Source organism: Petaurus breviceps, unplaced genomic scaffold (genome assembly GCF_028583685.1).
Source record: "Petaurus breviceps papuanus isolate PSGF00001 unplaced genomic scaffold, PetGlider_PUasm1.0 324871, whole genome shotgun sequence".
In the NCBI taxonomy this organism is placed as follows: Eukaryota; Metazoa; Chordata; class Mammalia; order Diprotodontia; family Petauridae; genus Petaurus; species Petaurus breviceps.
Window position 1 is genome coordinate 1 of NW_027186086.1, and position 15,462 is coordinate 15,462.

The window sequence follows — 15,462 nt, forward strand, 5'->3', positions numbered from 1 at the left end:
TAGCGCTCCCTAGAGAAGGACTAGTCCTTCTATAGCCCTGGTTAGAATGACCCAGGTTCTAGAGATGAAAGGGAACTCAGAGATCATGGAGTATCTCCTTGTGGTTTTGTGGATGAGGCCCCTGGGGGCTAAAGGCATTAAGTGTCTTCCCCAAGCTCCCACAGCTAGTCAGCTGCAGAGCAAGTACATGCATCCAGGCCATAGAAGCACTGATTTTGGTATTGGAATTGTTAGTATTTCCAAAAGTATTGGAAGTGAGGTTCTTTGACTCCAAACTCATCCCACTCTCCTCCTTTCTTTGTAATATGCCCCAAATCCAGTTGTCTTAAAGTATTAGGGATCTGTTTCACAGACTTATTGAAAGAAGAGCTTTTGGTGCCAAGGGATACTGGAAATTCAAACTGTTATAATGATATCTGGGAATTGTTCCATGATTTGCAAGGTCATGAGAGACAGATTTAGGTTGAGTGATGGGGAAGGGAGCAGCTTACAGGAAGGGTCAGTGGTGTCAAGTATGGGATGGAGAATGGGGTGGTTGAGGTGAGTCATAGGAACCATCTTTGTATCCTCCTTTTAGGGTATCTGGAGAGTGTGTTCCGAACGTGAGTGTGTGTAAGTATCAAGAATCGATCTTTGGGCTCTGGAGTGCCTTCTTGGGATGGGGGGAACTTCATCCAGTGCTGGGTGGTGCCCAGCCTAACAGCAGAAATATCTCCCACAGCTGTGAGCACCAGCCATGTCTCTGTGTCTGGAGGAGGAGGAAGGTTCGGAGGTGGTGGCAGCTACGGCTCTGGAGGTGGAGGTGGAGGCGGTGGCTACAGCTCTGGAGGAGGCCGGGGCTCTGGCTCTGGAGGAGGCAGCTATGGCTCTGGAGGAGGCCGGGGCTCTGGCTCTGGAGGAGGCAGTTATGGCTCTGGAGGAGGCAGAGGCTCCAGCTCTGGAGGAGGAGGCTATGGCTCTGGAGGAGGCAGAGGCTCCAGCTCTGGAGGAGGAGGAAGCAGCAGTGGTGGCTCTGGGGGTGTCAAGGGCTCCAGTAGCAGCTCTAGTTCAAAATTTATATCTACCAGTTATACTACAGTCACCAATTAAAACCAGAGCTCCCTACCCTGCTAGCCACTCCCTTTTAGATCCACCAAATAGCTCATCATCTGTGTTCATCGTCAGCCAAATCTTGAAGTCAAAGACTCCAACTTGTCTTGAGTTTGTCTTTTCCTAAACCCCTCTAATTCCTTTCTCTGACCTTGATTCCTAGAGCTTTTTGTTAGTTATCCAACCAGTGGGCACCTCTTCTCTGTGGGTGTGTTGGGAGGGTCACTGATGATCCTGCTAGCTCTTCTCTATCTCAGCCTTTATCATCTGGCTTGCCCTCTTCCTGTGTCTCCAATGGTGAAGCCAGTTCTGGGTGTGAAAGAACACTTCCCTTGGTCAATCATGAGGCTGCAGCCTAAAAACTCCACCCATCATCTTTGCCCACTCTACATTTCAAAGTTTTTCCACAAGCCAAGTAGAAAGAGAGTCATTTCAGTCTAGCACTCATTGGTAGTGTGTCTCCATGTTATAACAACAAATTCTGTCTTGGTTTTTTTTGTTTTCCTTTTTGTATAAAGTGTAAGCTGGTTGGTTGCCTTTCCTAGAGTTCTCAAACTCTCCATTTTCTTGTGTTGTCTGCAATAAATTGCATTGGAAATTCTACAAGTTTGTTTCTTGAGTGTTTTGTGTAATGCCTCTCTCTCTCTCTCTCTCTCTCTCTCTCTCAAGACCCAGTGGTAAACTGTGTTGTAAACTCCTTGGTAGGAGTAGGGCTTATGATAAAGCCTAAAAGGTAGGATACACTAATGTGAAAATGATTGGAATGTTTATAAAATAGCAACAAAAACTGGCAAATGAATGCAATATAAATCAAGTTAGATATATTGAAGGGACATTGAATAAATGGAGCTGGGTGGGGCTAATTAGAACAGGCTTCAGAGGGTCAGTGGTTGTGAGGTGACAGAGTGGGTAGAGCTTGACTGGGAGTCAAGAAAGGTCGAGTTCCAATCCAACCTCAAACATTCACTCTCTTTGTGATCCTGTGTAAATCAATTAATCTCTCTCATAATTTCCTCAACAGCAAAGTTGGGGTAATAATAATAGTTAGGATCCAGGGCCGTTGTGAGGATCAAATGAAATAAAACTTGCAAAGGGCTTTGTAAACCTTTCAGGGCTTTATTAATGTGAGCTATTATTTTATTTGGAACTGGAAGAGATCTCAGCATGCCGTTCAATGACTGCATTAGGACAGTGGATGGGAAAGCCAGGGACTCTCCAATTGAATGACCTTTATAACCCTTAAACTCAACATGTCCAAAAATGATCATGATCTTTCTCCCTAAACACTCCATTCTCCCTCACTTCCCTATTACTGGCAAGTGTACCACCATTATTCCAGTCACCCAGACTCACAACCTAGGGAGCTCCTTCAACTCCTCACTTTCTCCCTCTACCCCTTCCTATCTGTGGTCAAATCTTCTCATTTTTAACTTAATACTGGTTAGAAGATGTGATACAAGGCACTCTATAGATCTCTCTGAAAAACTTTGGAACTGATTGTGTGACATAGGAGACAATGGCAGAGGACTGCTCAACATGGCGTGCCTTCATCAAAGAAGGTGCTCTGCTCTATGGAAAAAAGGCAGAATTGAAATAGCTCAAAAAAAAATATGAGATGTGCAGATTTAGAAAATCCACTCCAATTGCTCCCTTGGACTCTTTCTTTATGCCCAAGCTGTGGTGGAGCATTCTTAGCTTCTATCAGCCTGATCAGTCACAGTAGGACACACTGTAACTTGACTCTAACATAGTGATGTCATTTTGATCCTCTTCAAGAATGAAGGATAACAGCCAACCAGTCACCTTCATAATAGCTCTCATTTATGTCTCCTCTTCTCTGACACTATAACCATTCTGATGAAGACCCTCATCACCTCACAACTGGACTGTTGCACTCATCTACTCGTTAGCCTACCTGCCTCTAGTATCTCCCCACTCCAGTCCATCTCTCATTCAACTTTCAAATTGATCTTCCCTAGAACTCAGGTCTCCATATCACAAGAAACTTCAGTGGCTTCCTGTTGCTCCCAGGAACAAATAAAATATGCTTTTTTGGTATTTAAAGCCCTTCAGAACTTAGCTCCCTCCCAACTTTCCAATCTTTTTACATCTTACTCCCTACCAAGGACTCTTCCATCCAGTGGCACTGGCCTCCTGGCTGCTTCTGTCCCACAGCACTCCTTTTACCAACTCTGGGCATTATCATTGGTTTTCCCCAATGCCTGGGATGTTCTCACTTTTCATCGCTGTTTCCTTGCCTTCCAGGCTTCTTTCAAGTCCCAGCTAAAATCCCACCATCTACAGAAAGCCTTTTCCAATCCCTCTTAATTTAAGTCCCTTCCCTCTGTCAACTATTGCCTATTTATCTTGTTTTCCCACAATTTATTGCATGTTTTCTCCTCTATTAGATTGTGAGTTCTCTGAGGACAGATTCTGTCTTTTGTCTTTCTTTGAATGTTTAGCACAGGAACAGGGAACCTGTGACCTCAGGCCACATGTGGCCCTCTAGATCTTCAAGTGCAGCCCTTTGATTGAATCCAAACTTCACAAAACAAATCCCCTTAATAAAACGATTTGTTCTCTAAAGAATGGACTCATCCAAAAGGCTACACCTGAGGACCTAGAAGGCTACATGTGGTCAAGGCTGCAGGTTCCCCAGCCCTAGAAAAGTTAGCTGCCTGACTGACATACTTAAGGTGACAGTGAAGTGCCCATCAGAAATTATACACCAAAGCCCCCTAAACCTGCTAGAAGGGTCCCTGGAAACCACCTAAGAGGCCATAATAGTGAGGGAACGTTTCACCTGTGTTGCTAGAAACATACCCCAGATACAAGTCTGTTCTTGTTAGCCCAGATACAAGTCTGTTCTTGTTAGGTACCCAAGACTTTACTAGAAATGGTACCCCTTCCTTGGAACCACATTTTATTGATTAGCAACATCTAGCTCTATAAAAGTATACCTTTCAGAAGACTCAGTGCTGCCTTCCCTATTGGGAAGGCAGTCACCAGCTGGTTAATAAACACTCCTATCAAATTATAATTGGCTTTGCTGTCCTGTTTGTCCGATGTCCACAACAACAGAAGTGATATATAAGGAACTTTACACTCAGCTGAAGGTTGGGAAGGAAGATTTTCTTGCAAGTTACCAATGATCTTGAAAATGCCCAATAGAATGACCTTTTTAAAATTCACATTCTTCTTGACCTTTGTGCTGCATTTGATAAGTAGACATCTGTTTGATCGTTTTCTCTTTAGAAAAAAAAATGAAATTCTCTCTTGGTTTTCCTTCTACCTCTCTGACTACCCCTTCTTAGCCTTCTTTGCTAGGTCATCTTCCATGTTCCACCAGAATTGGTAAGTGACAAGATAAGACAAGGCTCTTTCCTAATTTCCTTTTTTTTTCTTTTTTCAATCTCTCAGTTTGTGATCTAATCAGCTTCCATGGTTTCTATCCTGTCTGTGATTCCCTAACCTCTCTGTCTCTCTCTGTCTCTGTCTCTCTGTCTCTGTCTCTCTGTCTCTGTCTCTCTGTCTCTCTCTGTCTCTCTCTCTGTCTCTGTCTCTCTCTGTCTCTGTCTCTCTGTCTCTGTCTCTCTGTCTCTGTCTCTGTCTCTGTCTCTCTCTGTCTGTCTCTCTCTCTCTGTCTCTGTCTGTCTGTCTGTCTGTCTCTCTGTCTGTCTGTCTGTCTGTCTCTCTCTCAAATTTCCTGAGCTCCAGTTCCACATTATTAACTGAGTATTGGATGTTTCCAATTTTATGTTCCCTAGGCATTTTGAGCTTAACATATACTGGCAGAACTCATTATTGTTCCCCCCTGCAAATGCTCCTGTTCCAAATGACTTTATTTCTTTTGAGGATATCAGCATGTCTGCAGTTCTCACATTCACAATCCAAATCATTCCCAACTCCTTACTCTCTCCTTCCTGTATATATTCAATCATTTGCCAAATCTTGTCATTTCTCCCTCCATACTTTCACCTCTCCTTCTATCTACTCAGGAAGCCCCCACCCTTAATCGACTCATCATTTCTTTCCTGTACTATGAAGTCAGACCTACTGGGGTCTGACTGTGCTACTCCCTTATTTAATCCATTTCACTGGCTCCCCTTTACCTCTAGAATCAAATAGAAATAAATGCCTCTGTTTTACACTTAAAGCTCTCCACAACATGAACCTCCCTTTATTTCTAGATCTCTTAAACATTACTCTCTTCCACTCATTCTGTCATCCACCCCAAATGGCCTACTTCCTTCTACCTGATTCTCCATTTCCCATCTCTGTGCTTTTGTACTGGCTGCCATCATGCCTGAAGTGTTCTCCCTTCTAACCTCTACTCCATAGAATTCCTTGACTTGGCTCAGTTATTATTCTCTGCAGGAAGGATTTCATGACTTTCCTGTTTTTTTCCCCTCAACAGCTAGTACCTTTCTTTCTATAGTTACTTTCCATTCATTTTATGTGTATTTTATACATGCTTAGTTATGTGCATCCCTCATAAGCTTCTTGAGGGCAGGGTAAATTTTTGCCTTTTTTTCCTTCTCGTTGTATGTCTAGCATTCAGCACAGTGTTTGGTGCCTAATAAATGATTGTTGATTTTAACAGACACAATTAGCTCACAGAGAAAGCTTAAGAAGAAATAGTAAAGATTGCAGCTATAAAACATTCCACCTTTCAACTGAGGCAATTCTTCTACAAATACACAGAGCACCATAGGGAAGTAAGGCATAATTGTAGGGAATATATGTATGTATGTATATGTGTGTAATATATATATATATATGTATGTGTGGGTTTTGTAAATGAAAAAATTAACAAGCATTTATTTTCTCTTTTCCTCATGGCACCATCCATTCCCTGAACTAAAAAAAGGGGGAAAGCACACTATGATAACAAACATACAAAGTCAAACAAAATGGTTCCCAACATTGGCCATTTCCATAAACATGTGTCTTGTTCTTTTTTTTTTTCCAATTTATTCATTTATTTTTAGTTTTCAACATTCATTTCCACAAGACTTTGAGCTATAAATTTTTCTCCCTGTCTTTCCCTACCCCACCCCAAAATAGTAAGCCTACTGAGTACCCCTTCCCCCAATATGTTCTCTCCTATATCCTCCCCAATGCTCCCCCCCCAACTTTCTAGTAGGGCAAGATGAATTTCTATACCCCAGTGCCTGTATATCTTATTTTCCAGTTGCATGTAAAAAACAATTTTTAAAAAACATTTGTTTTTAAAACTTTGAGTTCCAGATTTTTTTAAAAGCAATTGGGGTTAAGTAACTTGCTCAAGGTTACATGGCCAGTTATTTCTGGGTGTGGCACTAGGTATCTGAGCCCAGATTCGATCCCAGGTTATCCTGACTCTGGGGCTGGTTCTCTTACTCGCTGAGCCACCTGGCCACCTGAGTTCCAGATTTGTTCCCTTCTTCCCTTCTTACCCACCCCACTGGGAAGATAAGTAATTCAATAGAGTTGTACATGTGTAGTTATGCAAAACATTTCCATAGTAGTGATATAGACTGACTATATTTCCCTCCATCCTATCCCGTCCCCACTTATTCTATTTTCTCCTTTGACCCTGTCCCTTTTCAAAAGTGTTTGCTTCTAACTACCCTCTCCCCTAATCTGCACTCCTTTCTATCATCTTCCCTCTTATCCCCTTTCCCTCTACTTTTCTGTAGGGTAAGATACTCAATTGAGTGTGTATGTTATTCCCTCCTTAAGCCAAATTCAATGAGACTGAGGTTGTCCCATTCCCTTTCACCTTTTTGCTCTTCCCTTTCATTGTAACAGTTTTCTCTTGCCTCTTTTATAAGAGATAATTTACCCTAATCTATCTCTCCCTTTCTCCTCCAATAAATTCCTCTCTCACATCTTAATTTTATTTTTTAGATATCATCCCTTACTATTCAACTTATGTCTATGTATACATGTGCATACATATGCACACACTCACATATATTTTTATACACATATACACCCTCCTATACATATATATGTATGTATACATATAATATATGTATACTATCATATATAATATATATTATTATAATATACTATCATATATATATAATATATATACTATACTTCTACTATCCTAATATTGAGAAAAGTCTTATGAAGTACAATTATTGTTTTTCCATGTAGGAATGTAAATTGTTCAACTATAATAAGTTTCTTATGATTTCTTTTTCCTGTTTACCTTCTCATGCTTTTTTTTAAATAGTGGTACCTCCTATTTATTACAATTATGTACAATCATATCTTATATTCTGGAATCTATACATGATCACACAAATGAGTGCGGCTTTTCTTTGTGACAAGGACAGACTCAGATGTTCCAGGAATTGCTCGGCTGGCAGTGGCTGGCGGGGAGGAGGTATCATGTGTCACCATCGGACAGTTGAGAACATGATATGGCAAAAACGAGGCATCAAAAACCCCGTGTCATTTCATTTCTCCAGGAGGACAACAGGGGAGTCGTCGAGGGGAGAGGAAAGAGAGGCCGAGCAGGACAGCTCAGTTTGGGAAAGCCCTCTGTGCTCAGCAGGGCCCAGCCCAGCTCTTATTGGGCAACAGTCCCACAGCCAGAGGGCCTGGGACTCTGCTGACCACTCTGACCCCCTGATCATCCAACAAGAAAAGGGAAGATGGAGATACCCACCTCAGAGACCAGGGGCAGACAGCCAGATGCTTCCTGCACCAAACAATCATGAGGAAGCAGATGGGCCTGGGCTGGGGGATGATGGGAAGTGATGGAGAATGATTTCAACAGCAGTTCTTTCTCACCTGAGGAGTTAGGAGTCAGGTAATTAAGCTACCTGTTGTCATGACCAATATTAAAGGCAAGATGCCCCCAAGGGGAAAGACAAATGTGGAGGACAGTGGGTAACTCCAGAGCCTTTCGACCTAACACCTGTGCCAAGCACATCTCTAAGGCCAGACTGGTTTTAAGAATGAAATGTAGGCAATGGGGGTACTGGGATATTTAGGCAGTAAAATGAGGGACAGAAATGAGACTAGGTGGAAGGGCTCAGAAAAGCCAGCAGGATTGAGGAAGATCTGCAGAGGCCCCCAGGCTGGACCCAGGGAAAGGATATAGCTCTGTCCCTGGGGATATGCTCAGCTTCCCCCTTGGAGGGCTCCAGTGAGCTGAGGCAGGGCTAGTGGAGGGGTGAGAGGATGACCATCCTTACTGCATGGAGCACCAGGGGCAGCCAACACTAAACGTGGTCAACTGCAAGAGAAAGTACTCCTGTGGAGAGCCCCCCCCATCCCTGATGAAAGGTGCTTCAGAGAGAGGAAGGGGCTGTGTTGTGGGCAGGCAGAGGGGTAGGCGGGAGGGAGGAGGACAGAAGAGTGGATAGTCCTAGTCTATCTCATTCTCATTGCTGGCCCCCTCAGGTCTCCAAAGCTTCTCCACCTGCTTGTTGATCTGCCCTTTGCCCCCTCTCTGGTCCTCCGTCTGGACCCCCAGGCAATCTTTCTCATCCACATGGCTCACGTCCTCCTCTTCCTCCTCCTCCTCTTCCTCTTCCTTGTCCTCTCTCTTCTCCTCTTCCCCCTGCACCTCCATCCTCACCTGGACCTTCACATCAATCACCACTTCCCCCTCCTCTTCTGGGCCCAGAAGGTGATAATTGACCTTTGAGCCCTCAGGGCTGTGGTTCTCCTTCACCCATGAAGAGGAGGCCTACTCATTGCTGATGGGGGAGATGTTGCTGCTGCTGTTGTGGTTGGCTATGGTGGGGTTGGAAGGAGATGAAGACTTCACTGAGATCTGTCAGGATGGGATCTTGGGGGCAGAAGGTGAGGGAGGGAACTGTCTCTGGTTTAGGAGGAGTCCTTTTAAGGAATTAATCTCAGACTTGAGTTCATTGATATTCTATGACTCCAGGATCCAGTTGGTGGATGTAATGACCTTGGAGACAGCCAGGTCCTGGGTAAGATCCTGGATTTTCTGTTGCTGCTGGATCAGTATTTCTTGGACAGATGCTAAAGTCGCCTGTAGCTGAGTCACTGTCTGCATCATGCTGCCTCTCATCTCTGAGATATTAGCCTTGATTCTCTGAAGCTGCTTCCTGTCCTCCTTGCCTCCCATGAGCAGAGGGAGCAGGTACTTCTTATAGAGCTGGTGAAGCCAAAGGCAATCCCTGCCATGATGATAGTCAGAGCCCCAAAGTCTCAACATCTAGAATCTGTAGGGTTGTATGGCTGAGGCATGAGGTGAGGGGGCTGAAGGGGCACCATCGGGGTGGGAGGGCTCAAGGACTGAGACTCATCGGCAGCCATGCCTGACTGCTGGAAAGCCAAGTCAATCTCTTCATATGTCAGCCCTTTCTTCTTAAGAAATGGCCTTCTGGTTGAAAGTGGGCTTTGGCAGACCCGGAAATTATGTAGCAACTTGACTGCAGTGGCAATAAGGGGTTTCCAAGGCACCACATTTTCGTATTCTGGGGTAGAGCCGGGCTGGCTTGTCGGTTCTGCTTGCTCCGAGGATGCCATCTTTCTGAGGCCTGACTAATCCCTTCTCATGCTTTTCTTGCTTCTTGCATTTGAAAGTCAAATTTTCTGTTCAGCTCTGTTTTTTTTTCATCAAGAATGCTTGTAAATCCTCTATTTCATTGAATGACCATATTTTCCCCTGAAGCATTGTATTCAGTTTTGCTGGGTAGGTGATACTTGGTTTTAATCCTTTGACTTCTGGAATATCATATTCCAAGCCCTTTGATCCCTTAATGTAGAAGCTGCCAGGTCTTGTGTTATCCTGATTGTGCTTCCATAATACTCAAATTGTTTTTTCCTGACTGCTTGCAGTATTTGTTCCTTGACCTGGGAACTTTGAAATTTGGCTATAATATTCCTAGGAGTTTAATTTTTGGGATGTTTTTCAATAGGTGATTGGTGAATTCTTTCAATTTCTATTTTCCCCTCTGATTCTAGAATATCAGGGCAATTTTCCTTGAGAATTTCTTAAAGGATGATTTCTAGGCTCCTTTTTTGATCATGGCTTTCCTGTAGTCCAATAATTTTCAAATTATATCTCCTCGATCTGTTTTTCAGGTAAGTGTTTTTTTCCCAGTGAGATATTTCACATTGCCTTCTATTTTTCAATTTGCTTGGATCTGTTTTATAGTATCCTGATTTCTCATAAAGTCTTCCATTTGGTCCAATCTAATTTTGAAGGAATTATTCTCTTCAGTAAGTTTTTGAACTTTCTTTTCCATCTGGCAAATTCGTCTTTTTAAGGCATTTTTCTCCTCATTGGCTTTTTGGGCATCTTTTGCCATTTGAGTTAGTCTATATTTTAAGGTGATATTTTCTTCAGTATTTTGGGGGGTCTCGTTTAGCAGGCTGTTTACTTACTTTCTGTGATTTTCTTGCATCATTCTCATTTCTCTTCCCAGTTTTTCATCCACTTCTCTTACTTGCTTTTCAAAATCCTTCTTGAATTCCTCCATGGCCTATAACCAGTTCATATTTTTCTTGGAAGCTTTTGATGCAGGAGTTCTGACTTTGTTGTCTCCCTCCCATTCCAAGCTTTGATCCTTTTTGTCCCCCAAAGGGGAAACTATGGTTTGATTGAGTTTCCTCTGCTTGCTCATCTTGCCAGCCAATTATTTGACTTTTGAGCTCTTTGCCATGCTGGAACTCTGCTTCCAGAATGGAGAGAGCTTTGTCCCAAATTGCTGGACTTTTCACAGCTGTCAGAGCTATTAGGAGGGTGCCCTCTCCACAGCCCTCACAAGTTCTGGTGCACTGGCCACACATCCCAGGACCACCACCCAAGACAGTGATCCAGATCCAAGCAGGTTAAAGCAAGAGAGATTACCCTCTGAATGGTCACTCCATCCCCTTATGGTCAGCAGGTCAGGAACTCTGGATACAGCCATGGGGCAGCAGCTGCAGCCACCTTACCTCTGTTACTTCTCACCCTGGGGGCAGGGGCCAGACTATGCTCTTCTGTCCCCTATTTCTGACAGACCCCCCCACTGACCTTTTACTTTCTCTTTGGTGGTTATGGGTTGAGAAGTCTGGAAACCACCACATCTGCTGGTGATTCACTCTCCTGAAGTCTGCTCTGGCAACTGTTGGTCAGGGCTGCCCTAGGGCTAGAACCTAGACAGTTCAGTTCACAGTGTGGTACGATAGACCTTTCCTGTTGGCCTGCCAGGGCTGCCTTCAGTGGAAGATTTGTTTTTCTCTGTCACTTTGTGGGTTATGTAGCTCTAAAATTTGTTTAGAGTCAATTATTTGCATGTATTGGAAGTGATTGGAGTGGGAACTCGCTCCAAGTTCGTGCTTTTCCTCCATCATTTTGGCTCTGCCTCCTGTCTTGTTCTTTATCTAATATCTGTTTATCAGGACTGGGGTAGGATTTTTCATCTTTGATCCTTAGGGTTGATCATTGATTTGATCAGCATTATAAAGTCCTTTAAAGGTATTCATTTTTATAATTTTAATTCCATAAATAAAATTTGCCAAGTTTTGTCATTCCTTTCTCCATAGCATTTCTCATATATATGATATTTCAAAAGGCAAAAGCTAGACTTAAAACCAAGAATAATTTACCCTGAAACAATGATGAGCATTTATTTAATAGTATTTGTAATATTCTAATATAATTAATACAATAAAATATGTATTATAATATAATGTTTAATCATTATAATATTTAGGTGTCTTCATAATAATAATATTGGGCATGGGGAGGATAAACCTTTAATAAAATAAATGACTCATTTAATAAAACAAAGGACTCATGATTTGACAAAAGACTTGGGAAAACTGGAAGCAATCTGGAGGTAATTAATTTTAGATCAACACTTCATATCACATACCAAGAGAAGGTTTAATAGAAACATGATATACATAGAAAAGGACACATCTGAAACAAATGAGGGGACAAAGGAAAAAAAATATTACTTTTGTGATCTATGAACATAGGAAGAGGTTTTGACCAAACAAGAGACAGAGTGAGTCATAGAAGATGAAATGGACAATTTTAATTACGTAAATTGAAAAAAAGTTTGCACAAGTGAATAAAATGCAGCAAAACTTAGAAAGCAGATAATTGGGAGGAAAATCTTTGTAGCAATTTTCACAGAAAAGGTCTTATTTTAAAATATATAATGAATTGGTTTAAATTTCAATAAATAAGAACCATCTCTCAAGAAAAAAAACCAAAAAGATATGAAAAAACAGTTCTCAAATGAAATAATTCAAATTAATTATTGCCATATTTTTTAAAATGAGGATGAATAATAATTAGAGAAATGCAAATTAAACCAACTCTGAGCTTCTCCCTCACATACATTATACTGGTAAAGTGATTTTATAAAAGAAAATAGAAATATTAAAGGGGCTGTGCAAAATGAGGCACATTAATACACTTTTGGATGAGCTGTGATTTTGTACAATTGTTCTGAAATTATGCACCTAAAGTTTGTAAACCACATATACTCTCCTGTACACTCTCTATGTATAATATAACTATTTATAATAAAATATAAATATTTATAAGATATTCTATATATAGTAAAAATCTATAATTCAGTGACACTTCTTTCCTTTGTTCTTTTTAAACCCTACTTCTTTTCACATCAAACTCCTTGTATGCCTGCAGTCCTCCATTATTAACTCAGAGAAGAGTGAAATTCATTCAATATTCATTCTTCCTACACCTTTCTTCTTGTCTGCACAATCTTTTTCTCATGCACCCAAATTATAAGAAATACTATGTTCCTCCCCTTTCTCCTAATTTCTTTCTTAGATGAAAGAAATGCATTAGGCTCAGGCCTTCCATCTGTCTTATTTCACTGTGCCTAGGACTATGGAAGCTATTAGAATTCCAAAGGACATGTATCTCTTCTCTCACTATTAGCATGTAAGCACTCCATCATTATTTTAGTCTCTCCTACAAATACTAGAAACATGGTCTGGTGCTTCTTATTAAAAAAAATTGCAATACTTAAGCTTTCCCTTCCATAAAGTTTAAATGACTTATTTTTCTGGACTTAAGAGTATTTGCAATTTAGTATCTCATTGAATTGTCTGTATCATTACAACTCTTCTATGAGAAGTGTTTTTATTAGGAAACTTAGATCCTTCCTTATGAAGTTCAATGGAAATCTATCAGAAAAGGATTTTGTTAGAGAAAGAGAGAAGGGATATAGCTTAGGCTTGCAATTTCATTGGTACAGGGAATTCCCAGGTAAAGAACCTTCCTCTGCCAATGCAGGTTGGCACCTTCTCTGCACATTCTAGTCTCAGGGCGTTGCTTAGAGCCTTGGGAGGTAAATGATGATAGCCAGGATGTGTCAGAAGCAGGAATTGCTTGAACCCAAGGAAGAGATGCTTGGTTTCTCTTAGGCTGGCCCCTCTGACTCTGCTCAGGCTTGGGGCATGTGCACTGGTCCTTAATTTCATGGCTCTTCTGGCTTCTAACTTCAATGAGACAAATATCTATGCAGTTGCCTCCTTTTGTAGACAAGTTCTCAACATCAGAAAGCAGGCATCTCCTGGGGATGGGGTGGGTAGAAATAGTGGACTGTGCTAGCACTTCTGAGAACTAACAATAGCTGACTTTTCTGTAGCCCTTTAAAGTTTACAGAGCCCATTAAGTGCCCAATTTCATTTGATGCTCTTACCAGTTTTATGGGGGGAGGGAGAAAAGAATTTCTGTTCCCATTGTATAAAGTAGGAAACTGACCCAGGATCTATGTCTAGCAAGTGGTACTTGAAGTTGGGGGGGAAGTGAGGAGTGTCAAATTCATCTTCTGGATGACGGGAAGTTCAGTTTTTGGATACCTTTTTCCTCTATAAAGTCCACCAAGACATTCTCTATCATCTAGGAACTTAGGACCAAAGGCATGCTGACATGTATAAGGGAACAGAAATCACATAAGGAAAAGCAAGAAACAAAACACTAATGGTCATGAGCCTATTTATGTCACAGATGGACCAAGAGTAAGAGTGACTTTGGAGGGGCAGCTAGGTGGCCCACTGAATAGAGCACTGGCCCTGGAGACAGAAGCACCTGAGTTCAAAATCATCCTCATACACTTAACATTTACTAGCCATGTGACCTTGGGCAAGTCACTTAATCCCAGTTGCCCTGCAGTTCCTCCTCCAAAAATAAAAAAAAAAAGAGTGACTTTGCAGAAGATAGTTTAGTAAGGAGTTTAGGTAGTTCAATTTTTCAAGGGGACTTGAAAACCTGTGGCAATGAAGGAAGGGTGATTGAGCTAGTGAGCTGGGAGCCTCAGAGAGAGCTAGGAGTCAGGAAGGCACATTTGAAAGCCTGAGGAGGATGAAGATGTCCTTCTGCATTACAGGGGCTGGTGCAGGGAATTTTAGGAGGCAAGCCTTCCTGTGGAGTGAAAGGCAAAGCTCTAAAGTGGAATTTGCATAATTCAAGGCAAGTTGAAGAAAGACCAAGCAGAAGTACCAGTTTTGGGGTCCTACTTCCCTAAGATCAAATGAGTTTGATGAGGAGAGATGTCTTTGGTAAACTAATTACCACGTGAATGGATTTTGCAGGAGCAGCATTTTCTAGGACCCATCCTGGGAGTTAGGTGTGTAGTTTTTATTGTATTGTTGGGGCTCGTAAAAATCTTGCATGGCTGCAAGGCAAACCAAACCCTTCAGATTGCTCTGAATCTCCATTGACTCCATGGGACCAAACCCAGTTCCTACAATCTATATATATGGAGGAAGACACTCTGCTCCAAGTAAAGGAGTGCTTAGCTCCTTAGTCCTTTCTTCTGCTGTGTGTCCCCTTCTTGAGTCAACATGAGCAGACAATTTAGTTCCAGATCTGGCTATCGGAGTGGTGGTGGTGGGGGCTTCAGCTCAGGCTCTGCTGGGGTCTCCTGCAGCCGCAGGGTGACCAGCAGCTCCACCATCCGCAGGAGTGGAGGAGGTGGGGGGCGATTTTCTGGTGGAAGCTACAGAGCTGGTGGTGGTGGTTTTGGCAGCCAAAGTCTGGTTAACTTAGGTGGCTCTAAAAGCATCTGTCAGAGTGTTGCTGGTGGCAGTTATGGAAGAGGTGGTGGTGGCTATGGTGGTGGTGGCTATGGTGGTGGTGGCTTAGGTGGTGGCAGCTATGGTGGTCGTGGTTTTGGTGGTGGTGGAGGCTTTGGTGGTGGTGGCTTTGGTGGTGGTGGCTTTGGTAGTGGTGGCTTTGGTGGTGGCGGCTTAGGTGGGGGCTTTGGAAGTGGGGGTGGTGGTTTTGGTGGAGGAAACTTTGGGTCTGCCTGTCCCCCTGGAGGTATCCAGGAGGTGACCATCAACCAGGGTCTCCTGCAGCCACTCAATGTGGAGGTTGACCCTGAGATTCAAAAGGTGAAGACTCGAGAGAGGGAACAGATC

At 42.5% G+C, this 15,462-nt stretch overlaps 1 long non-coding RNA gene and 1 pseudogene across 1 annotated transcript; one reads left to right on the plus strand and one right to left on the minus strand.

Moving 5' to 3' along the window:
* Positions 1–6: 6 nt before the first annotated feature.
* LOC138167896 (uncharacterized) lies at positions 7–1,695 on the plus strand. The gene is made up of 2 exons (XR_011169987.1): positions 7–612; positions 722–1,695. It is a non-coding gene; the product is annotated as an uncharacterized lncRNA (long non-coding RNA).
* Positions 1,696–8,329: 6,634 nt separating this feature from the next.
* Positions 8,330–9,611, minus strand: LOC138167895 (peroxisomal membrane protein PEX14 pseudogene; annotated as a pseudogene).
* Positions 9,612–15,462: the final 5,851 nt, after the last annotated feature.